We start from the raw sequence: 24,500 nt of genomic DNA, 5'->3' as shown, positions 1-24,500 counted from the left end.
TTTGTGGATATTTCCCCACAGTCCTTGCAGAGCTCATTGGGTTGTGGTCGTGATCAATGGCCCCTGACCGTAGGCGTCAAGGGGGCCCTGGGCTCCAGAAATGGAGGTATTAATAATGCAGGGTCCAGGCCTGTCATATCCTCCATTAGCACAGAAGAGGCGGGAGGCCCAATGGCTGATTGATTACTAATTAGATTAATTGCCATCTTTTAGACGAGGGGAGGAATTGGAGCAGTGACAATTATGAGGGGTGAAGAGACTTACCAAAGGAAAAATATCCACTTACTCCTCTAAAAATAGAAATTTTCACAGCAGAAATGCAGAGGAAAGTACAATTGAGGAAAGAGGAGTCAGAATTTGAACACAAGAATTAAATTAACGGCCAAACAACTACACAGTAGTAAAAATAATGTCTAACAAATTACCCAATTCCCTCTAGGCCTTTCCCCACAATGCACCTGCTAAAAGCAAACAGCTCAGCTGCTCTGACCACAATGTTAACTAAAAACAACGGTCGTGTTATTTGCTGGTGTTTTCATTTGAGACAATTTTCCTCCTCCTATTCCCACATGCGTCTTGTTTGCCATTACAATGCAGAAAACAAAAAGGCCCAGAAATGTACAGAGAGCCTGAGCTCAATTTATTCTCCACACTTTCCCTTCATACAAAACTAATAAAGAGCTCACATCAAAGCTGCAGAGGACACACTTGGAGCCGAGTAGGGTAAAGAAGGATCGGACAACATGGTGGAGAAAATGTGCAATTATTTACAATGATGCTTTCCAAATAGCAACATTATTTTTGTGACACTCAACAATGAAGTATTAACCAGAACTAAAGCGTCCCCACATCACCAACACACAGCACCTTCTATTAAATCAACCTTTACCATGGAACATCTACAGTAAAAACCCAAAATTATTCATACAACTTGCAGATTTAGATTTAAAATTGTTTTCATTAAACTAAGCATAAGAAATTAGACAAGAATTTGTCAAAAGATAAAATGATGCAAAAATAGACACATGAAAAATAATATACATATATATATATATATATACACATGTATTATTATAAGGTAGAGAAACGTACACATTTGTGGTTTGTGACGATGTTTACATTCAAAATCTCAAGTTTTTCGTGATAGCTCTTCTGCAGCTTAAAAGTTGTTTTAAAGAAACGCCAGAGAGCCTTCATGTCAAGGGTGCATAAAATATCACTTTGTTAAATTAAACACAATAAGTTTGGGTTATTTTTCTACCTGCTGAAGCTGTATTCATTAGCCACAAGAATATTAATAATATTGATGATAATGATGTTATAAAAATATTTATTTAAAAAAATAAACAAAAGCAACTAAGATTTTTTTGAAAACAAATACTGGATTTCAAAGCTACAAAGAGTACATGAAATGTGTTTTGGTACCTTTCTTATAAAGCTTTTTAATTATCAAAACACCAGGTGAGTATAGTTTCTATAATACATGCATCTAACTAGTTTTTATTTTTTTATTTTTTAGAGCAAATAAAAAAAATGTATCCGAAACAAACTATGTTTGGTTTTTATTTCCACACGTCTTAACAAGTGAAAAGCATCGCATTTAAATTCTCGTCAGGTTGAAACAATTTACTTTAAAACACATAAATAACCAGTAAGTTTAGATGAAGATTGGACACAAATGAAGTATGTGATATATTTGGTTTATTAGGAGGAGTGCAGCAATTACACAATAACTTTCTTACTGTTAATAAACAGGATTTTCCTGTGAGCAGGTTGGAGCGATACTTAAATTACTTACTTAGCTGTACTTACGGTAAAATAATTGAAAAATGTCTGATAGACTTTTTTTCCATCCAAGTCAAACACATTCAGCAATGCCAAAATAATGTTTCCATTCACAGCATGAAGGGAAGCATGCATTTGTGCAATAGTTTCCAACTAACTGCCACAGTGGTATGACTGAACTCGTTGCACACCCACACTAAACATAAACAGCCTCACAAACAGCCAATGAATTTCAAATGGGGAGCAGCTTCATTTGTTTCAAAGTGCCACATCAGCAGCAGACCATGAGTCGTATCCTGCTCTGCTGGTTTTCAGAGATCTAAGGAGGGAAACGTCCCACCCTGCATTAGAGCATTAAGGGCAGTAACTAGTAGCCATTTCTGACGTCCAGCATGTAAAACCGGTGATTTATTTGTGGCAATCATGCAGATGACAAGCATTGGCTTTTGCTTTAAACTCCAAGTAAAGGAAATATCTTTTATCTTTTAATCAAAAAAAAAAAATAATAACCAGAGACTGCTCTTTATCAGCAAGTTTGACAAGGTGATCGTCTTTACACCTTCTATTCCTATAAATAATTTTTTTGAGAGGCTGTCAGAGTTAAGTGGACTGCTGGACCCGATAATTATTCCACTCTCTCATTCTTCTGGGAGGCATTTCTGAGACGCAGCCTCACAGCTGACAAAGTTCATCTCATATTCAACTCCACTAGTTTAGTAGAAAATGTGTAAAGACGAGGCTTTGTTGAGCTGCCATGACTGGAATCTGTTGGCACCCTGTCCCAAGGGACAATACGGCCAACAGAGCCATCCCCCTGTCAGAAACCGTCAAGAGCTGCCAATGACCTTTAAACGCCTTCATAAATTCTCCAAAACACTGATTTTGCTCTTGAATTTTCTGAAAGAAGGCATTATACAGTGTTTATGTATTAATAAAAGGTCAGAAATCGCTGGAATTCTTGTCTCCCAACTGTACTGATTTACTGTGGGGGAAAAAATAAATAAATAAATTTTCATTTCTGAATGTGCTGCGCATTTTCAAGGCAGCAAAAGGCACAATTTTACCCTTGACGGAGGTCTGAGAAGCTCCGACTTCCCTGTCACAATACAGCAAGTTTTTAAGAGTTTGTATTTCTATCTTGACTTGTTTGGTCTGTGCCCGCTTCTCCTTCCCTTCTCCTTCTTTAAGCCCAAGGCTACATCCAGCCTTCTCCTCTCTGCCCTAGAGGCTCTCTGCAGTGATGACATGCTGTGCTAATTGAAAGCGACCCTGACTCGTCCTTTTTCCAAACCACTCTGGCTGATGCCCTGTAGTTTTCTCTCCGCCGGAGGTTGACAACTGGCGTTTCAGCTGCGATGCTCTGCTGTGCAAACTCTGGCCTCGCTGTGTTGGCCTCTCACCCATCTCCCTCCACTAACACAAGGCCAAGTCCAAAGCTCGGCAGAGCAGGAAGAAACCGCAGATTTGCACCTTTTGTAAGTAACAGTTTGCCTTATAAGTGAAGAACATAGAGGCATGGATAATTTCATTTGGAAAGTTTTAGTAAAGGACTTAAAATAAATGTATCTATTTGCATGTTTTTTTTTAAAACCTATATTTAAATTGAGTGAAATTATTCTTGAGGGAATGAAATCCCTACAAAACAAAAAGGCACAAATGTTGATATCCCTCACTGCCTTTAAAATAAATGCAACTGAAGCTGTTGTTTAGTTTATATGTGACTTTGTTTCTGATAAACGTTTTTAGGCACTTTTAACTGGTAATAAATTACTTCATATTTCTTTGATCTATGAAAGAGAAAAACTTGTGAACCTTTCTGGATTCTTTGTTATGCTCAGTTCTCTTCAGTTCCTGCTGCAGCAGGTTTGCTGAGACCAAGATGATGATGGGAAAACATAGATTTCTGTCTGGTGTTGATTTGCCCATTAAGCTTTGATAAAAAGCCTAAATAAAGACGCATCGATGACCCATAACCCTCTCTGGTATTGGAAAACAAACGGAACACAGATACCTTTTTGCAGACAAGCACATCTAATAATCCAGCTCAAACAACAATTGAAAATTTAATGAAGATGCAAACAGTCTCAGCCCATTCCCCCTTGAATAGGAGCTGCAAACTCTGAAGGACAAAAAGCACAAAAGCTAACCTAATAAATGAGCTGCATCTGCTACACAGACAACACGATTACATTCTCCTCATGCATAATTCCATTGTCTAAAAAAAGGAGATATTCAACTAAAACAAAATGCTTGTACCTGTGGTGTTTCAACAGAGGTTGGGCTGCTTTTATCACAATCACAGAATAGAACTGGGGCCCGTAATGTAATAGCCTAGCAGTGTGCTCATAAATCACCTGAGGAGGCTATGTGCCACATGCGCTGACACTCCCAATCTGCCAACTTGTGTCTTTATTAAAGAGCACATTATACTGAAAGGCTCCTTTTCACCCCCACCGTCATCCTGCAATAAACGCCTCCACTAATATTTATGTGAACATGAAGATATGAACACTTTTTTTGCAGTCACAAATAAATGTTCCTAAACCTTCATGCACATATAGCTGAGCTCCGTGTAAATGTGGATTACTGAGGCATACAGACGTTGAGTATTTTTATATTTTTTTTCCCTTCTTTGTTCCCAATTACGTCAACTGTCTGCTTACCACTGCCGGTTATGCATCAACTCAAATATATGAATATCTATTTATATCTGATTAAACCAGGCAGTTAATCTCTGGATATTATTGGTCAAAAAGTATAAACAGCAGATTGTGTTGTGCATTGTGCTTTGTTGATGTGTTTTCCTTCTTCATGCTTTCATAAACTTTGACAGCTAAATTGGAATATGTCAAAAGCAAATGTCGTGTGAGCTGACAAAAAAAAAGTAATAAAGTCAGATGAGGCGTCACTGGGCTATATATACCAGACGAAAAATAACATTCATCCTAGGAGATTTTATTGAATGCCAAAAGGCTCTCATTTTGTTTGTCAAGTGGTAAATTTATAACTTTAAAAAGCTCTTAAATCTCTCTCCCTGACTCAAGCCGACTGAAAAACCCTTTCATTAAAATTTTTTTCTCATGATCCACACGCATACCTGAAACATTTTTTTAGTGACCTGTTTTTAAAACATTTTTGTTCTGAAATAAATACAAACTAGCCACTGATTACAGCTTTAAAAGAGCAAATAGCCCTTGAGATGTTGGGCAATTTTAGACTGGACACATGAGAAGTTATTTGAAATTCCAAAAAGTAGATTTCAGAGAAAATAACAAAATATAAAAGTATTAGGAGTTTTTATTGTGTCTATTGCAATTTTTTCCTCCTGAAGGCAGGAACATCTGGATCAGGGGCCATGAAAGCTGGTGAGTGCCTGGACATGCCAATTACCGGAGGCAAAATCTGGGTTTGCAGACATGGTATGTCACCTCACTGGAGGTTAGGCAGCCAAAGCTGACAAGTGAGGTTAACCAATATAACTAGATATGGTTGGATTCACCTTCAAGCACAGCTTAAAGGGCCAGGGGTCAATTTTTACCCAAGCATAGAAGTACAAGTACCTAGGTGTCCTAATAATGTGTGATGGGAGGATGAAGCAGGAGATGGACAGATGGATTGTGAACTATTATCCAGGAACGCATGCCCTCCAGTCTGTCATTACGAGGAAAAAACAACAGAGCTAAAAAATCTGAGGTCGCGATTTACTGGTCTGTCTCCGTTCAGACTCCTCACCTACAGTAATGACATTTAATTAAAAGAACAAGATGCTGGAGAGAAGTTACTGAAATGAGCTTCCTCCATGAGGTGGCTGGACTTAGCCAGTAAGTAAAGCTTGTTAAAGCATTTGATCACAATGCCCCATGAATCTCCTTCCCTCCCTTGGGATCTTGGAAACTTCACTCCTATCTATCCCTCTTGACCGAAGAACGCCTTAGGAAACTATATTAAAATGACTCATGTCAAATACAGACAGTCAACATGGTAACAACTTAGGAAACATCCATACGGGGGAAAAAAAAAAAAAAAAAAAAAAAAAAAACTGGAACCATATCGGAGTTTATTGAAAACACCAGATTTTTGTCTTCAGTTTGAAACAAACAAAACAAACACATTTTTTTTGGAGGCATTGAGCAGTTTATATCTTTCATCACCAAGCTGAAGAAGCATCTCTAACATTAAAATAATACTTTCTGGACTTTACCCTACTGCCAAGGCTCCTCATTGGCACAACTGAACATGAAGACACATTTCATGGATTTAGTTAAATGAGCTGCAAACCAAAAAAAAAAAAAAATAGTAAGTAAAGCTCTTGAAGAATAATTGTAGCTTTTCATGTTCAAGTTTGGTAAACTAACACACTGCAAACGGACTAGTTTTAATGCCACAATAATATGAGCGACAACTCACAACAGCTGAAGAATACGTTTACTCACAATCTTCATCAGTACTAATTTATATAGTCACTTGGATGGATATTTTATGATTAACAAACTTTTGCATGTATTTCAGTCAACAAAATGCTTAATCTCATAAGCCAGAAAAGAAATTAATGATTAAAATAAGTCAAAGCCGCAAGTAAAAAAACTTGTGGCTCAATCACAAATGAAATTTTAAATACAAAATAGAATCGTGATTATTTTTGGTTTACTTAATCAGCACACCAGACACATCTGCGTCCACAAACAAGTTTTTAATTATTTTCTTCTCTGTTTAAAATGTTAATCTTGAATCTGAGGCAAAACTCACAAAAACATGCTAATCTTGTCTTAAGATCTGAGGAGAATTTCAAGTGTTAACATATGTGCTACTTAAAAACTCCAACATTTTTAGGTTCTGAGATTATTATTCAGAAGGAGTTGGAACAACTGTGGAAAATGTTTCAGAAAAAAACAAAAACAGCATGGTCTGTTTAAAACCTAATAATATATTTATTATGCGGTTTTATCAGTCACACTATGTTTCTCAGTGCCTTCTTGCTCACGTCAGCCAAAAAAGACGGCTGCAAATGTGTTTCAGCAGCATATGATAAACACATGTGATGAACAAGCCTTCAGTTCTGGAATTCCAGTGTCTCTGCCTGCTCTCAGTTACGGGTCTATTTGTTCCTAAAATTCTGCAGGCTGCCTGTGTGTTTTCAACTAAAATAACGCAAATTGCAAGCGGGAAAAACAGCAGATCTTCTTCTCCCACTCACTTTTTTGCAAACACAAGATGTATCCCTTGGTAAACACCTGCTGCAGAACATATCCTGTTGCTGCGAAACAGAAATCTAGACAGAACTGAAGCCATTAAATGCAAGAAATACTAGACTAGAGATAGTCTAGAGATAGAAAAAAAGCTTTGCCTTCTGCTCTCTCCTGAGGGACACCTTCTCTGAGAACACTCCTCACCTACATTTGCTGTATGAATGTTAAGTAAAAGCTGCAAAATCAACCAAACTTAAAAAAATATATATTTAAATTCTTTAAAAATGAGTATATTACTCTAAGCTATTGTAATAATAATAACAATAAAAAACACATAATATCGGGAAATAAATAATCACATTTGATTCTGGTTTAATCTTGTGAAGTCTCTGGTTCATTCTTTTTTTTCAGTCAGTTGAGAAAAACTTCCACACTAAGCACCATCGTCTCACAATCTGAACTCGAAATAATAATTCATGGTTTTGTTTGATCACAGTTGAATTACTGCAATGCCGTATACACTTGTCTCTCTAGAATAGTTGCAAGTTGTTCAAAATGCTGTCATCAGGCTTTTGATAAAATCCTTCAGGGTTTCACTGTGACTCCAATCTTGATTCAGCTACACTGGCTTCGAGTTTATTTCAGAGAGCAATTTAAGATCCTTTTACGGACTTGGAGAGCTCTTCCTGGACAAGCACCAGGTTACATCAGTTGACTTCTGCACTCATATGTCCCTGGCAGGTCCATCGGTTCCTGTGACCAATGACCTCCTAATGCTTCCCTCTGTGAAGCCGAAAACAAGAGAAGACACTGTTAAAATGTATTTCTATTGTGTTTTTATGCATTGTTGGCTCTTGGAAGTGCTTTGTTATTTTATAACGCCAAAGATGCTACAAAAATAAAGCTTTTCTTACTTATTCAACTAATAACCTTGTTTCTAATTGGCAGTGACAGCCATTGTTCAAAGCATAAGACAATTCATAATATTTTCCATCAATAGTTTCTGTTTTTGTTGCCATTTTTACAGTAAATATACATAGAAAATCACCAACATCCTCCTCCATAATGACTGGGGAAAAAAATAAAATAAAAAAAATCAAACACACTTCTCTACCCCTGTCTGCTAAAATGTCCTGTCCCTCCAAACTTGGTCAGTAGAGAATTACAAACATGGCTCCCACAGCACACCAATAACATCCTGAAAATTCAGATCAAACACAGCCTCACTGGAGTCGAGGCTGAGCCGATGCTATCTTTTGTGATGCAGAACATGCGACTAGGAGGACCACGACAAAAGGGAGCGAGTCAGACAGGTAATCCAGGATTACAGCACCAACATGTCATTTTGTGGATGCGTTATTCCTGCTCAGTCGTCTTTTGTATGAAACGTGGGGCACAACCTCATCTGTCTGCTGCAAACTCCTCTCTGGCACCCATCGATGAGGCACCGTGGACCGGCATAGACAATGAGATAATGAGCTCTTGTTGCCTTGTCAACGCCATCCTTTATTTTACCTCAGCAGCCACACATTTAAGCTTTTGTTTGCATGCTTGCCAGTGTGATGAGATCCTCAGTAAACAAAATACCTAGGTGGTGGATTGCATTTTCTATTGTTTTATAAAATCTAAAACATATTATTAAATTTCAAAACTATAGCAGCCCTGCAACCACCAACGTAATTTTGATATGGTGAGGAAAAAATAGCAAAATGGTTTTGGACTGTAAAGGCAGATGTTTACATGCAACATTAATGAAATAATATAACTACAAAACTGTGCATTGCTGAATTAAAAGTATTACACAACCACCTCCCACTTTTCTTCAACACATTAGAATCACATTTAAGTTAGAATCCAGCAATCCAGACACATTTTTTGGTATGACTGACATTACGAGCTTTTTGCTTGAAATATTAGATCACAATAAATCTTGCATTCTAGCAGTCCTTTGCAATTCCAGTCCTGCTCATAATTATGCTGGGATATAATATATAATTGTAGAGCAGAACTGCAAAATGTATAAAATTTTACAAATGCCTACTCCCTTCACTTTTTAAAGCTGATAAAATTAATGTGTTTTCTACACTTTATTAAAATAATCAAAATCTTGGAAGGTCCTTAATAGGGTGACTGCAGCGTAACAGGAAGAGTAGTTGTCTAGTTGACAGAAAGGTGAGGGTTTGATTGCAGCTTCCTTCTGCTACATGTTAATGTGTCCCTCGGGGATGCACTTAAAGCCACAGCTGTGTGTGTGTGTGTGTGTGCGTGCGCATTTCTTTGTGCAACTAGATGGATGTGGCTCAAGAGCGAAGGTAAAAATAAAAAACTGGTGTAGAAATTCAGTCTATTATTTCAATTTCATTTTCAAATCAGTTTAAGATGAAAGAAGAGATCTGAATTGTTACCTATTGTACTCTTACATAAAGTTTTAATAATCTCAGTTGGGAATCAAAAATACTGCCACAAGTACAACATGTACCTTTTTGAAATACAGCCATTACAGAAGAAAGCCATAGTTAAATCAAGTATTTTAGTTTCAGATTTCCAAGAATCTAATCTAATTATGCAAAAAAGTACAAGCTATAAAACCTTGCAAAGTCTAAAAGCCTGTGCAAAAATAAATAGAAGTTTTACAATGCTTCTTATAAGAAAAAAGGTAGAATTGATTATTTGATTTTTATTCCATTCCACTGTGACATGCTCAATTTTACTTAAAGTTAGAGTGGTAATTTTCACATATAATTAAGTACAAACAATGCTAGTGTAAACTCTTTTCTTGAAGGCTGTCACAAAAATCTCAGATGAGACATAGGTGTCTGACTTCGGTTGTTGTTATTATTATTATTATTATTTTATTTATTTATTTTTTTTAAGGTTTGTTCCAATGCTTTTGAACTAAATTATTCAAACCACAATACTCCAAACAGTAAAATATGAAAAACAAAAAACAATCACTCACTGCCAAGGTTGCAGGTAAACATGTAAAATCCCATTCTGTCCAAAGCTTAATCCACATTAACAAATCCTCTTCTGAGTTTCAATAACAATGTTGTAGTCTGTCTTCCACCAGCTCTTGAGTGTTTGTGCAAGAAGCAGTTGCACCACATTTCTGGTTGCCATCTACAGTGTCATCTTAACATTTCCTGTAGGGTCGCATTCTCTTGCTTTGCATCACAGCAGCTAAGGTGATTTGGACTCTTGCGAGTCAAATTGCAGTGACTTGAGCGTTTGGATTTCCACAAATGCAATTTCTGCAGAATGATCCCGGTCTAAAGTGTTCAGGATTAATGCTGAACAACATATCTATGACATGTTGTCATAGATATGTTGTTCATATCTACAACAATTGTCATTGTACCTTTAATGTGGGTAATATTGGATTTGCAAAACACTGCTTTGATGCATAAGCTCTATAACTGCCAGTGTGCTACATGTCAATAGTTCTACAACAAGCTTGAATCAAAGGCAACGTTACTTTCACTCAGTTTGTCATTAGAAGGCGCAAAGAGGAAAATAACGCCGACACCAGCTGAAATCTGTCGATACTTAGAAAGTATTCTTGCATCAGTTTAAATTGGTATAAGTTGTTTTGAGCCAAACTTATGGCTTAAAAAAGATTTTTGAAACATCTCATGATGATAGTCTCAATATGTAAACCATTGCACTGGTTCCAAATGCATTCTTAAACTTCTGAAAACTCTACTTGATGACATATTTGTAAAAGAAGTTAAAAGAACATTACCTTACTATAATGAGTTGAAGAACCAAACCTCACAAGATTTTCAATAGTAGAAACAAAAGAATAATCAGAAGACTCAACTGCTGAGGAAAAATCTACTTTTAAGAATATCAATAAAGAACCAGAAAAAAAAATATTTTGGTCATGTGAGGTAACTCGGGAAATGTGCAACTCTTTGGATGTCACTGTGCAAGCGGGAACTCGTTTGTATTCATAGACTTAAATACACTGCTAGAGAACATTTCTTCCGCTTTAAAAAATAATTTTCTGTCTGCCCACTTGCCCTCCCCACATCTTACTATTTCCATCTGAATAAAGGAAAATAGAATATTTCCCTTACAACAGCAGTAGCTAAAACAGTAAAAGACAAGAAAAATCCTTGCTGATGTCTGGCAGAGGGGTTCTTCTCAAGGGACCAGTCAAAGGCCGGGAAGCTACCCTTCCACCTGGTTTGTTTTGTATTAGTTAAACTTTTAAGGGTGAAAACAATTCAAGTTGATCTAACTTGGGGAAGAAAAAAAGCTTTTCAAATAAATATCACCCAGAAAAAGAAAAAAAAATTTTAATGAAAGTCTGGAAAAACCTCGGATGCTGTAATTCAGGACATGTGCATAAAATAGTGTTGTTGTTTTTTTGTTTCTTTTTTTAATGACTTTGGCCAAATTCCCATTGAAATCATAGTAACTGGTTGTAAACCTAGAGCAGTAAATATTACATGCCAGTCAAAGTCCTTGTTTCCAATAGCTTAAAGAGTCTTGTGCCATTTGAATGAGTCACGACAGTTAAATGAGGCAATGACCTGCACCCCCTACTGTGTCTTTGGAGGATTTGTTCAATAGTGACAGAAGCTCGGTCCTATGTAAACACGGCAGGGTAGGCCAGAAAGGGCATGAGGTGGCGTTTACAACCACAGCCATGCTGTGGTCTGGCAAAGGCCTGAGCTTTGGAATGGAGATTCATGAAAATCAGCCTGGCTTAGTTTCAGTCCTAAGCGGTTTGCTAATAGCTGTCTAAGTTCAAGGCTCCCATTTGTCAGCTCGGCTGATGTCCGCACCCTGAGGAGGATTCCCTTCCTCTAATACTTTTCTGCAACATCACTGAAAAAGTGTGCTGTGAATACACAACAATCAAAAGGTTGTGAAGGGTGTTGAGACTATAGTGAAGATTACCAGAGCAATAGTCCAGAAAAACTGCAAGGAGCCAGTGATACAATACAGAACAACACTGCTGAGTTGATGTAAAATGTTTCTTTTTTTAAAAAGCACAGACATATATTTACTGAATTACAAATGCATTTGTTAACTCTGCACCAGTACAGCTCACTTAAATACACAAATGGCTTCACAAGCTTTGTCAAAAAATGACATCTAATATGTTCACTCAGTGCAATTAGCAGTATAGCAGCCAATGTAAAATACACAATAAAGAAACTGACAAAAACAACATGCTGTCTACTTTGGTCACACATGTAAAAATAAACTGCAACAAACCATCTTTCTGATGGCTCAGAAAGTGCAATTAGAAATTCTAAATATAATATAAAATAAATAAAACACGACATCAGAGAATTAGACTGAATAAATCTAATAGAACGGGAATATTGTCACCAATCTAGATTTATGAATTTATTTTCCCTCTATATCGGGACTGATAGAGATAATATTGGATTAGTGCATCTCTGAATATTTTATGATGCATCAGTAAAAAACAAAAAAAAACAAAAAAAAAACACTGAGGACATCTAGCTGTCAGTCATCAAAAGAAAAGCGTTGGCTGTTTTCTCTAAGTTCAGCCTCAACCCTTGATACAGGCTCCAAACAGGAAAAGTTACATCCCAGGAATACAGGAAGTAATTCAGCCTGCATAACAAAGTGAAAGGAGAGCAGGAATGACGGGTAGAGAGTCGATGTAAAGCACCAAGGAGGAAGTGAAAGTGGAGAGGGAAAAGGAATAAAACTAAGTTAGGGAGCAGTGGTGTGAGGGGAACAGCTGAAAGAGGTTGTGGGGCCCCAGGTGAGCCCTGTGGTTGGTCATTTCACAGCCCCGTAGGCTGAATAACACTGACAGGTCAGCCGGAAGACTCTCTGCCAAGAGAAACCCTCTGTGGAAACAGACTCAACACACAATCTCACACATAAAAACATTACAATCCATACACATACAGTTCCCTATCTTCACCACAAAGCAATTTCCTTTTCAAATCTCCCGCACAATAACTAGCCACTGATTACTGACCTTTACCATTTTTTCTTTTCATACATCAGCCCCATTCTTTGGCTGAAGGAGGAGAAATGCAGCTCCGTCACGACTCCAAGCTGTAAATCAGCCAACATCCTACATTCATCATATATTCTCAGCGTACAGGACGCATGTGAATGTGCAGGGAGCATGTTCAGTTTAGGGAATAAAAAGCTGACAGCTGAGAAGATTGGATGATCAAGGATGACAACTTGATGTTATAACCATCATTATTGCACTAACAAGTCAATTAAAGTGGATTGCAAGGCTAAACGTCTGTGTGCTCATAGAAGCGTGACAAACGTGCGCTCACAGGGAGCGGTGTTTCCATAACATGTGATGGTCACATTCATGGACAGACTGGAAAGTGGCAGGCCCCTTCCAACGCCACAAGAAAACATATTTATTTTCACAATAACATATGTTCCAAAAAAGTTGGCTAGTATATGGAAACATATAAATTCAGCCTTTTGGATCGAGTCGTTTTGCAATAAATATCTACACCTGAGATGATTTGCAGCTTCAGAGATGCTAAATGTCACAGACATGAAACAGAACTGAAGAAAATGTGGATTTATAGAAACTAATATCAAAGCATATAATGCAACCCCACCTCTGTACTGTTTCATCATTATTCAAATCAAACTGAGGGAGGAAAAAGGCCTGCTTTAAAAGTTAGTTTAAAAAAGAAATAATATTTTTCTGGCAACAAATTCATAAGTTAACTTTTGAACTATTTTGTAACACGAACTGCTTTTTTTCCCAGAGTTGTAAGTCGGCTCTCAAGAGGAAAATAAAGGTCAAGTGAAAATGAACTAAATCTCCTTCTCTTTCTGGTGCAGGTAGGGTTTCTAACTAGTCACTGGTTTAAATCTTCTGAGACTTTTACCATTTGTTTCAAGGAGATTGGATATAATTTTCTCCCCGATCACGCATGAAAATTAAGGCGGAGAGGTGTTTGCTTCGGATCCATCCATGTGGCAACCTCCTGATGCAGAATGAATGCCGCTGACAGAGAGCCTGTTCGGCTGACGAGCAGCGGGAATGCAGGTGGGCAGGCTGTGGCTTATCTGTCGGAGCAGCCAGAGGTACACCACACCTCCTGCCTTAAGAGCGGCTACGACTCAACGACCACATGCAGAGAGAATGAGAGGGTGGCAACATGAACGGGGAGACGAGAGAACAGAGGGGTAGAGCTGCAGCAGGTGCTGCAAGAAGATCAGAGGCACAAAATAATGCTGGAGATCCTGGGAGCTGTGAATGAATGGTTTCAATTCAACAGGAACTATGTTGTTGAGTCTGAAGCGAACGGCAGGGTTCGTATGTCAGATTTTAATAACTTGGTTCTAAGAAAAATACAGGTCTATATATAAAGAAATATATCTATAAAGGTCATGAACTACCTTAAATATGGCATCTTGCATAATCATTACGTGAACAAAAGTCGTGCTGGTCACAGATCATAATCTAGCATATTTTGAAACAGTCAAAAAGTCCAGAATGTGATCAGAATCAAAACCATTACAAATATGCTGCCGCAGTAAGATAAAATTTGATTTATAAACCTTTTCTCTGACTATAATCCACTAGAACTCAAAAAGCTATTTGACGACAAAGAAAAATACATATAAATACATGATGTAGTTCAGGGAAATTGAATGGTGTGCTTGCAAACTGAAAATAGAAAAAGACTGAATGACAACGGCACGATGTCGGCAAATTGACCCGGAGCTACACAAAAGCCTTAAATCTAATTGTTATTTAGACCTAATAACCCAAAGATCACACTCTGTTTGCAGACTTTTTTAATGCATTTCCGTCTGACTGACTGAACATGGCGGTAAAATAAAGTTGAGTCATGCCCAGACTTGTTATAGTTCCAGCATTGCATCTTCTCACTCTATAATTATAGCTATGTAGCAGTTTATGCCCATATCTAACTATGTCAAAAGAAAAAAACTCAAAACATTTCAGTCTCTTGTTTATTGGACTATTCTCTCGCCTTATGCAAGAAATGTTGAATTACTGATTACCAACCGGAAATTCCTTAATAATTTCATTGATTTATAAAATTATGTGTATATTTAAAAACTCTTCAGCTACATAATGTGTATTTTAAGGTTTTTTCAATGTTTTTACCCAAGATTTCTACTAATTATGTTGTTGGAGTACCTGGACTTTCGTAATCTCATTTAAATTCACTAAAGTCTCAGTCAATAACAGACCAGTGAGAACATATTAAAATCATCTTGCCATTTTTAGATGGTCAAGTTTTGCATGCCAGCATAGACAGAGAGCTGAGCCTCAGCTATATTCATTTTAAATATCTATTATTGCTTAGAAAGGTCTTACACCAAAAAGGTTAAAGCGGTAAAATTCAACCTCTTTTGTTTTTTTTTTTCTTCTGAGACACAAATCTGACATTAATCCTTGTTCACCTTTACTTGCCCCACAAATACCTCCACTAATACCCCTGCATTTGTAACTCAGAGTGGCTTCATCTGCAGCATCTCACCTTGCCTAAAATTATCACCAGGGCTTCTAATGTGTTGACTAAGCAGCTCCAGGCTCTCCGACTGGAAGCTCAGTCAGGCTTTTATGGGAATGTGTGAATGTGAGATTCCAGGTGTCACTTTAATTGAGACCTTGATACTGTTGTCTGAACAAAATTGTAAAGTAGTAGGGAAGACACAGCGCCACACTTGTAAGAAAAATGCTGATTACACAGTGGGAACAATTTGATTGAAGCCCAAAACAAGGATCTGAAGTCCATAAATGTTTCATTAATGCACCCGAGTCACGCTTCGTTTTACACTGAGGGGGAAAAACATTATCTGAACAGAATGAAAAGGCCCTCCGTCCACAACCGTCTGCTGCATATAAACAGAGCCTTTTTCTTTTTTCTGCAGTGTAACAACATTACAGAGGTCTCCCATCTGATTGATGAAAGTGCCAGCTCTGCAAGTGCCTCTTTTACATAGCAGAGAGTCTTCTCTGCAGCCCACAATTCATCATCTGACAGTGGGATGGTTGCATCCATCTTAATGCATTACACAGACAAACAAATGGCAGGTCGCACAGTGAAACCGTGAATCCCTTCAGGGTAGTGCAGACAGGGTACTGCAGATCGGAATGCAGTTCACCATTAACATACCAACCCCACATGCATGGAGACAGACTGCCAGCATTATGTCCCAGAAGACTGCACAGTTTAACCAGTTCTGAAGATAAAATGCAAAAAACATAGGAAACCACTGTGGAAAACGGTTCCTAGAAGAGTTAGCATCTCTGAGACAGCTTTGTTGACTAGGGAAACTCCATTATCTTTACACATAAAATGTGAAATGATGCATTAAAACTTCTGGTTTTAGGATCAGTCTTGTTATGTTGTTTGAACTATTTAGTAATTTAAAGTGTAACTAACCCCTTTTGAAAGCATATTCTAACAAATTTAGAAAAATTCCACCAAAGTGGGTGGAGCTAAGAGACAATCCAGGGCCATGTGAGTACATGGGGCTGTGGTCAAGATGACAGAAACACTGTTGCCAACTTATCCTCCTTGTCATTATCTTAGCGACTTTTCAGACTCCTCTGGTGACTTATTTAAAAAAGAAACTAGTGATAAATCAACAAACTTTTCCAACAACATACGACTGGCTGATCTGCAGCTGCGATTTGTCCATGCTCAAGAAATGAGTGCTGCAATGAGCTTCCTAAACAGTCTATCCCACAGCATACTGCTGCCAGCAGTTAGACCAGGAGACCCATTCCACTCTATCCAAATTGCAAATGCTGTCAAACTCGCTAGTGAGTGACAAAAAGCTCTACCGTTTTGAATAGGAAAACTCAACTGTAATAGTCATCGTTCAACCTAAAGAGGCCAGCAAATTTACAAGGAAATGTCAAAACCTACAAGGAAACATAAACATATAACCCTAAATAGACTATTTAGATAGCTTATCAGAAAAAAAGTTGATTTGGGGGTTAATTACACTTTCAGAAGTGATTTCTCTGAAAGTCCTTATGTCCATGATATAAAATAATGTTCCAACCAGAAGGATCACCACTCCAAGAAAATGCCCATTTCCATCTTATCTTTATAGTTTGATATAATGGAAGTGAAATAGCAGCCAATGAGGGTAAGAGCAACCTGAACTCTGTGTCTCTGCTGCTGCAGAAGTCTCGTCATGCGAGTGTCGTTGCTGGATGCAGAGCAGACAAATGTCTGGAGTAAGAAGCAGCTGTTGTTTTCCTACTGCAGTCTGAAAAGGCCTCAGGTCAGGATTTCCTGATGACATTTTAACTAACCACCATCCAAAGTAGTCACAAGAAGCAGAGTCATGATTGTATTTGGCCCATAACATAAACATACCTTTAAGCCGTTTATATTTTCTCACCATAACTGAAAAGGAGCCTGACTAAAATCAATTCATGTTCACTAGTGGTGCTGGTCACGCTACGCAGAAGCTCCATTCCAGCAGAAAACAAATGAAGGAATCAGATTTGCAAAGTGAGAACATCCAACTGGGTTACATTCTGCTTGTTTCCTGTTCTCTACATCTACTGATGTGGATCTAGGTCCAACTCTTTAAGTCGTTTTTGCTGCATCTGCTCCATGTGAGGTGCAATGTTGGGGGAAAGTGCAAGCTGACATCCTGAAAGAACAGGGATTGTGTGAAAGGTCCAGAGGAGAAAAAACCCCTGAATTCAGGACATTTATGTAACCCAAAACCAAACTTTTAATCACAAAAATATGAAATGGTAGGAGAAAACGGAAATCTGTCAATAAATCATATCATCAAAAAACTATTTCATGTCATTAATGTAATTCAAAAATTCAAACTCATGTATTAGATTTACTACACAGAAACAGAAAAAATGTAATTCTTTTTATTAGAAAATTTGATTTCAGAAAACCAATAAAACCACAATTTTTTCATCAGAAATTGTATGTTATGACATACAAAAATGTGGGCAAGACTGGTGAGCTGGTAGTTGTCCAGCAGTCACCGACACCCTCCAGAAGCCACAAAAGCTTATTGCTAAAGAGCTGGCTGGTCACAGAGCTCTGTATCCAAGCACATTAATGGAAAGTTAAGTGAAACGGGGAAACTGTGGTAGCAAAAGATTCATAAGAAACAGGGATAACCACAGCTTGAGAGAACCGTGGAGCAAAGATTCAAGAGTTTAGAAGAGATTTAAAAGACAATAATTACAGCTGGAGTTTCTACGTTGTCAAACCCACTTTGACAAACTCATGGACTGACCTCCAATGAATAAATGTTCAAATATTACCATGAAGCATCTTATGAGAACAAGCAAAGTTGAACACAATAACCATAATTATGTTTGTTTTAAACCCTCTGAGTTCAAATTTCAATGGTCACTTTTTTCACATGCTAATAAATGTTATGTCTTTAAATATAATCCATAAACGTTCATGCTCATGCCTTGTACTGACAAAGAAAAGTTCACAAAGACGACATTCATTTAAGCACAGTTTTCTACATGCATCTACTTTCGTGGAAATTGGTTCAAGCCAGTTGAATTTCAAGAAAGGAGGGGCTGTGGGTCCGACCCACCAGCAATGCATTCAGGGATTTGTAGTGGTTAATGCAAAGTCAAGCCACGAGTTGGCCACCTTCTGTTGTAGAGCCACCACACGCAGACATAGCCAGGATATTGGATACCACTGTTGCATTCCTTGTATTTAGCAACTCCTTAAACTCAACACAATATCAGAACATCCTAGTTAGGCCAAGGCATTTTATATATACTGTTGTTACTTAGTGGTGCAACATTGTCCTTTTATATCAAAATTAACTTTGGTTACTAAGTTGCCATGCCATTTCAGTGCAGTTATTCACATAAAAAGCATTTATTTTAACAATTCCTATGTGACATGCAAATGACTATTCTAGAGTAACAGTCATGAATTCACAGAGACACCAAAAAAAAGTTTAGACCCCAACAATTTAGCCAATAAGCCTATATTTTCCCTTACCGTCTTTTCCTCTCGACAATAAAAACAAGTTGTGGGTAATTGGCATGCAAGGTTGAGCCGAGCGGTTGGATGAGCCAGGTCCTGAGCTAGAGCACAAAGCACAACGGCTTTGCTGTACCCTCAAAATTAGTTTAAAGCTGTGATTCAGCAGCAGGCTGAGACCTGCACAATGCTACCGCTGCCATTCATAACAGCAAATCCTTTTCTCTGGCATAACAACTGAGCCACACCATCAGGCTGCACCTCCCACATATCACAGCAGCAGGTAGAGAGGTCCAAACGACAGGGCTTCAGATATTGGCCCATGTTATGTATATGTCTGCGTCTAAATTTACTCATCCACATTATAATCCTTTAGTCATATTTATGATTTAACGTGTGAGGACACAGTCGCTGTCTGGTGCTTACTGGTTTCTAAAGTTATTTAAATCTTATCTCCAGTGTAAAAACACAACAACAGATTTCAGTGTTACTTATTAAAGAGAATATAAAGCTAAAATTAAAAAGCAATGCCAGAAAAACTTAACACAACCAAGATACTTTCTCTGATTTTAAAAGGAAAAGTCTTAGGTGAATGCTTTGTGCACCTTTATTGCTTCTGTTCTTCTTTAGATAGTTTTTACATAACCATATTCTGAAATCCAAGATCACAACATCCGTAGGTCACAGTAAATATTGACCATTATAACAAGAAGGAGAAAGCCTCTTCTATCCTAGATGAATCTAAATGCACAACGTCCAATGGCTAAAGTCTGACTAGTAGCCATGGCTGCCATACTGATGTGTGTTATCTAGTATTAAAATTCTGCCTTTGTTGTTTTACTGAAAATAAATTTTGTATTCCTTTTCAGTTTCCAGCAAGCTGGTCATCTCTTCTGCTCGATGTGTTTGATGCTTCTTTAATCTAAAATGAGCTGCACAATATTTTTAGAGAAACTAATATGAAGCTGCTGGTTTAAGTCAATATTTAATGACCTATGTTTAATAAAATGCAAAAAAAAAAAACATGGTCTACCATTGTAAACTTCAGAGTGAAAACCAACTGCATGCTTTTTCACTATGTGTTATGTGCATTTATTCGTTTTTTAGGGTTTTTATGGTCTTAATCATTAGAAAAGAAAAAAAAAAAAAAACACACACACTCCAGTGTAAAAGAAAAAGTTAATTAACTCTGCAGCATATTTAAAGAGCCTGCATAATTTTCATTTTTTAGTTCAACTTTGAAATGCCAACTGTCTACTTCTTCAAATTTCGAGTTTCCTTTTATTCCAAATCACTATATTAAATTACCTTTGTAATGTTTATCAATGGTAAATGTTTCTAAGTTTCTAAAAAAAATTATGGGATCACAAACATTACTCACAAGTTAAAACAAAATGCTTACAAAACAAAGAACTTTTTCTAATCTGTTAAATAATCCCCAAAGAAGTAATTTACAAAGCAAACAGATGAGATATAAAATAAATCTCATTTTCATGTGACGTTTAAGCCACTACTGACTCACCACTCACCAGTTAAGTGCACAAGTCAACGCTGACATAGGAGGAAGATAATAGTTGGAACAAAGGGATGTGGAGGATCGAGGTGGGGGGTGTCAGCTGATCGAATCTTCTCATTAACTTCCCCCAGGCCTGCAGAGAAACAGAAAAGGAGGAGGGGCAGAGAGAGGACAGGTTTAATGAAGACTCCTGCAGCGAAGGTTCGTCTCGCCTAAGATGCAGCGCTGTGAATAAGCCTGCCAGACAGATGGGCTGAGGAATTGATCGGTGGAATCGGTCCACAGAGACACAGCCACAGATTCAGAGACTGTTTAGTTGAGGTAGAGTGCACAATCACGGATATCAAAGAGGATGATATGTCTGTGGAATTTGCCACAGGTGGGTGAAAACTCTTCTCACAGTAAAAGAATAAAAACAATCACCTTAAGAGTTTATGTTCTGAGTTTTATTTGAGCCGACAACAAGGAGGAGCTCTAACCATCAAAACTAAATCTCTCAAGCTCATTAGTTCTTCGCCTGATGAGTCAAAGGAAATCCCAAATAAAATCGTTGATAATTCAGGGAGTCTTTATACCCCAATTCTAAACTCAATGCAATTCAGTTCAATTCACTTTATTATTATGGTGCCAAGCTTGACTCAAGGGACTTGACAAAAATAAATAAATAAATAAATAAATGTATCCAATGATGCAGATTCACAGTAAGTGCATGCATTCTGTGCAGTTTCTTCTTTTAAATTACTTAAGACTTTTTATATAAAACCGTAATACAAGTGCCTATGCAACTGTTTTCTCCTGACTTTCAGGGATAATGCTGCTCCATTCATCTGGATTTTAGTTCACACCATTTCATAAAGACATGACAATAAGCTACTCATGTTTCTTTTGCTCTTTTTGTCTCATCAATCATTTGTGCATCTACACCGATTAAGTTTACACAGAATCTGCCTTAGAAAACAAATCAAGAAAGAATTTCTCACTGCAAAACCTGGCCTGCAAATTAAGCCGTTTTTGTTCTACCTGAACATGACAGTCATACTTTGATCAAATGATTTGTTGCACTGAATTAAATTACAAACTCTCATCACTCTTCAATGTCCAGCTATTATTTTGGTTCCCCCATGTTTATAAGAGTCTCATTAAAACCATCTAGGACATGTCTGTTAACTTTATAGATAAAAAAGCTTTGACACTTTTTGTCAACAAGCTTTTGGTCTTGTTTAAAAATGAATAAAATGTACATGGAACTCACAGAAACTGGAACAATGACAAAAATGACTGACATTTTCATTTATGAATACAAATGTGCCCAAAAAAATAGCTTAAATCCAGTTAGACTTAATGTTAGCTGATTGGAAAGGTGGGATGAGATGCATGAGATTGGATCTTGTTGCCCATGGCCTGCAGCTAGATTTGTTTTTTCTTAACATCTGCATTGAAATAAAAAAATAAAAAAATCAAGCATGATATTTTTTTTCATTTCATGACAAAACTGCAAAGAACACATTTTTCTCTGACTTCAACAAACTAAAACTAGACTATAACTTAAATAACTCAAGGAGAACAAATTATGACAAAAACTGAAACTTCAGTCAAAAGTCTGTCAAACTTATTGTAACTACAAACATAATGATAGTTACTTAATGTACAGAAAATAAACTTTTCACACTCCAACATAGAAATTTCCTGACAGATTGTGTGCTGCATGCAGCAAAACAATGGCAAACTGCTGACACGTCCCACTGACATTTGTCAAAGGATCAGTACTGACCCAGCAAACAAAGTGCATCGAGCACGCAACACTCCTTTCAGATCTGTGTTCCCCTGAGGGCTAAGACACCTTCAATGATTCAGCCCAACACTGTTGCCATGGTTACCATGGCCTGACACCGCCGGCAGAGGTAAACGGGCAGAACACACTTGAACATTGTTGTCGTCACACAAAGCACATCCCGATCCGGGACGGCGGACTTGAGAGCCGATGCCTTTACAGAAAGTCAACAACCTGATGGACAAACACAGCGAAAGGCTCTATCAGGGCGTCCACCTCCAGCTGGGATATCGTAGAACGTTAATTAGCCCTGATGCGACAACACACCACCTTCAGAAATGTCACATCCTCGTGAGGAGAGTAGAGAAAGGGGCCAGCTTCTGTTTGTTCTTCCTGCAGCAACATCTTCTCTCTTCCTTACCCCCAAGCTATTTCTTCGAACTTTGCCTTGCTCCCTCGTGCAGCCTCTCAGTTATGTGGTTTACTCTGTGATGAATGGCTCAATTTCAAGTTGAGTGTTTGGGTTTTTTTCTTTTCTTTTTTTTGTTGCTCCTCTGAGCTGAAATAGATTGCAATCTGTGCATTTGTGCAGAAACAAGATTGATTTCCAACTGAAACTCCACTTTCATGTATTAATTTTTTGGCTCGCATTTTTTTGTGTGTGTTTGGTAAAATGCAATTGTTCTTGCAGATTTAGGTTGGGAAGAGCAGGAAATCCAGCTAAACTAGGAATAATTAGCCTTTTAATGGTTGGTTTTCAGAAAGATTGATATTCACTTAAGATTTAATAATGAAGAATTAGATCATGACTTTGTACTCAGAGTACATGTTTTAAGCACTGGTTACATTTTTATTTTAAAAAACAATGTCTTACTGTTTGTTTGAACCTTTGTCTTTTTGAAGATTTATAGACATCCTAAGGCTATCCATGAATGTTCACTTATATTTAATTAATGAAAAACAGAAATTACTGAAATAATATTTGGCTTCCTTAAGATTCATCCAAAATTAATCAAACAGAGGCTAGTGAATTGGAAAATGAATCCCTTCTGCTGGAGTGAGAAGGTGAGAATAGAGCCGTGGATTTTAGCAGGGATTCTGGGTTTTAATCATGACAGTTTAATTGCAATGTAAGCTAAAACTTTTTAATAAGCTTTCAATTTTTGGGAGGGGGCTGTCTTACAGGTGAAAAATCAAATTGAGTCTGACTCAAAGACATTTAAATGAAATTTGCAAGAAAAGGAACAGGAGGGAGAAATCAGACACAAACCCCATGTTTTCTCTACTTCTTCTTCCAGCAGTAAAACAAGAGAAACTCTGCACCAGCAAAAAGACAAAAGAATGGATAATAAGCCCGATGTGAAAGAAGAAAGAACCCTGTTCAAGGTCTACAGAGCTGAATGGTTTACATGTGAGCTGCCAGCTTACATTTTCTTGCTGTCACTGTTTTCTGGGGAGCATCAGGGATGCTTTAAAGGGAGCGGGCTCTCTCCCAAGAAGAGTCGCTAAACGTCACTAACAATCACTGAGCTACCGGAGGAAGGAGAATCAGAAAAACAAGACAACAGAACAACAGAGGCAGAGTCAGATGAAAAGGGACAAAAAGCAGAAGGTGAAACAAAGGAAAGAAAAACTTATGTCTAGAGGTTTTCAGTGAAGTTTGCAGAAAAGCAACCAAGTCTCCGAGTTTAGAGCCTCTAGGGTAGCAACCATGTAGCACAAATATTAGTGCATCTATCATCTGTGAGTTTATGAACATTTTTAAAGATACAATTTGGTGGTGTTTTTTTTTTCTTCTTTTTTTCCTTATTTTTTTTATTTTTCCAAATGCCAATAAAAACAGAGCTGGGTAATGAAGTATGGATTTTCATAGCAGGATGTCACAAAATACAAAGAAAAAGTGCACTGAAAAAACAAAACAAAAAAAACATTTCATGCATATTTGGATCAATGACATAAGAGCTGATCATTGGTTATCACTGGCAGATGAGTGACTGGACATATTTGAACAGATCCTGGAGGATTTTGAATTGCATTTGTGTTAAATCTTATGGGTTTGAGCTGGCGTTTGACTCCGATGACTGAGCTGTCATCAGTAATCAGGGATGGTTAAGCTCAAGAACTTTTTCACAGTTCGATTTTTTAAGAAGTGGTTGGTTGATTTTTCATCTTCTGAAAAATGCATTATTCTCGTTTTACCGTACGATTGTCAGTGCAGTCCCAACGCACTCACTCACTTCCTGCCTTTGGTGTTGACTGGAACAATAGCGATAGTAGGA

The 24,500-nt window shown here is 37.6% G+C and overlaps 1 protein-coding gene across 3 annotated transcripts in view; it reads right to left on the bottom strand.

Moving 5' to 3' along the window:
• sema6cb (semaphorin 6Cb) overlaps positions 1–24,500 on the bottom strand; it is a 153,231-nt gene that overhangs the window by 95,089 nt on the left and 33,642 nt on the right. For 2 of the 3 annotated variants that reach the window (XM_088014052.1, XM_088014054.1), the window contains exon 3: positions 20,464–20,583. The gene's annotated coding sequence lies outside the window, so the exon portion shown is untranslated. Of the gene's footprint in view, positions 1–9,930; positions 10,296–20,463; positions 20,584–24,500 lie in introns of those variants that run through there. The other variant, XM_088014053.1, reaches the window with a different exon arrangement.

The sequence above is a fragment of the Poecilia mexicana genome, unplaced genomic scaffold (assembly GCF_051168715.1).
Source record: "Poecilia mexicana isolate PSO_F unplaced genomic scaffold, ASM5116871v1 scaffold_16, whole genome shotgun sequence".
In the NCBI taxonomy this organism is placed as follows: domain Eukaryota; kingdom Metazoa; phylum Chordata; class Actinopteri; order Cyprinodontiformes; family Poeciliidae; genus Poecilia; species Poecilia mexicana.
The sequence above is the reverse complement of the archived record's forward strand: the minus strand, read 5'-3'. Positions and strand labels throughout refer to the sequence as shown.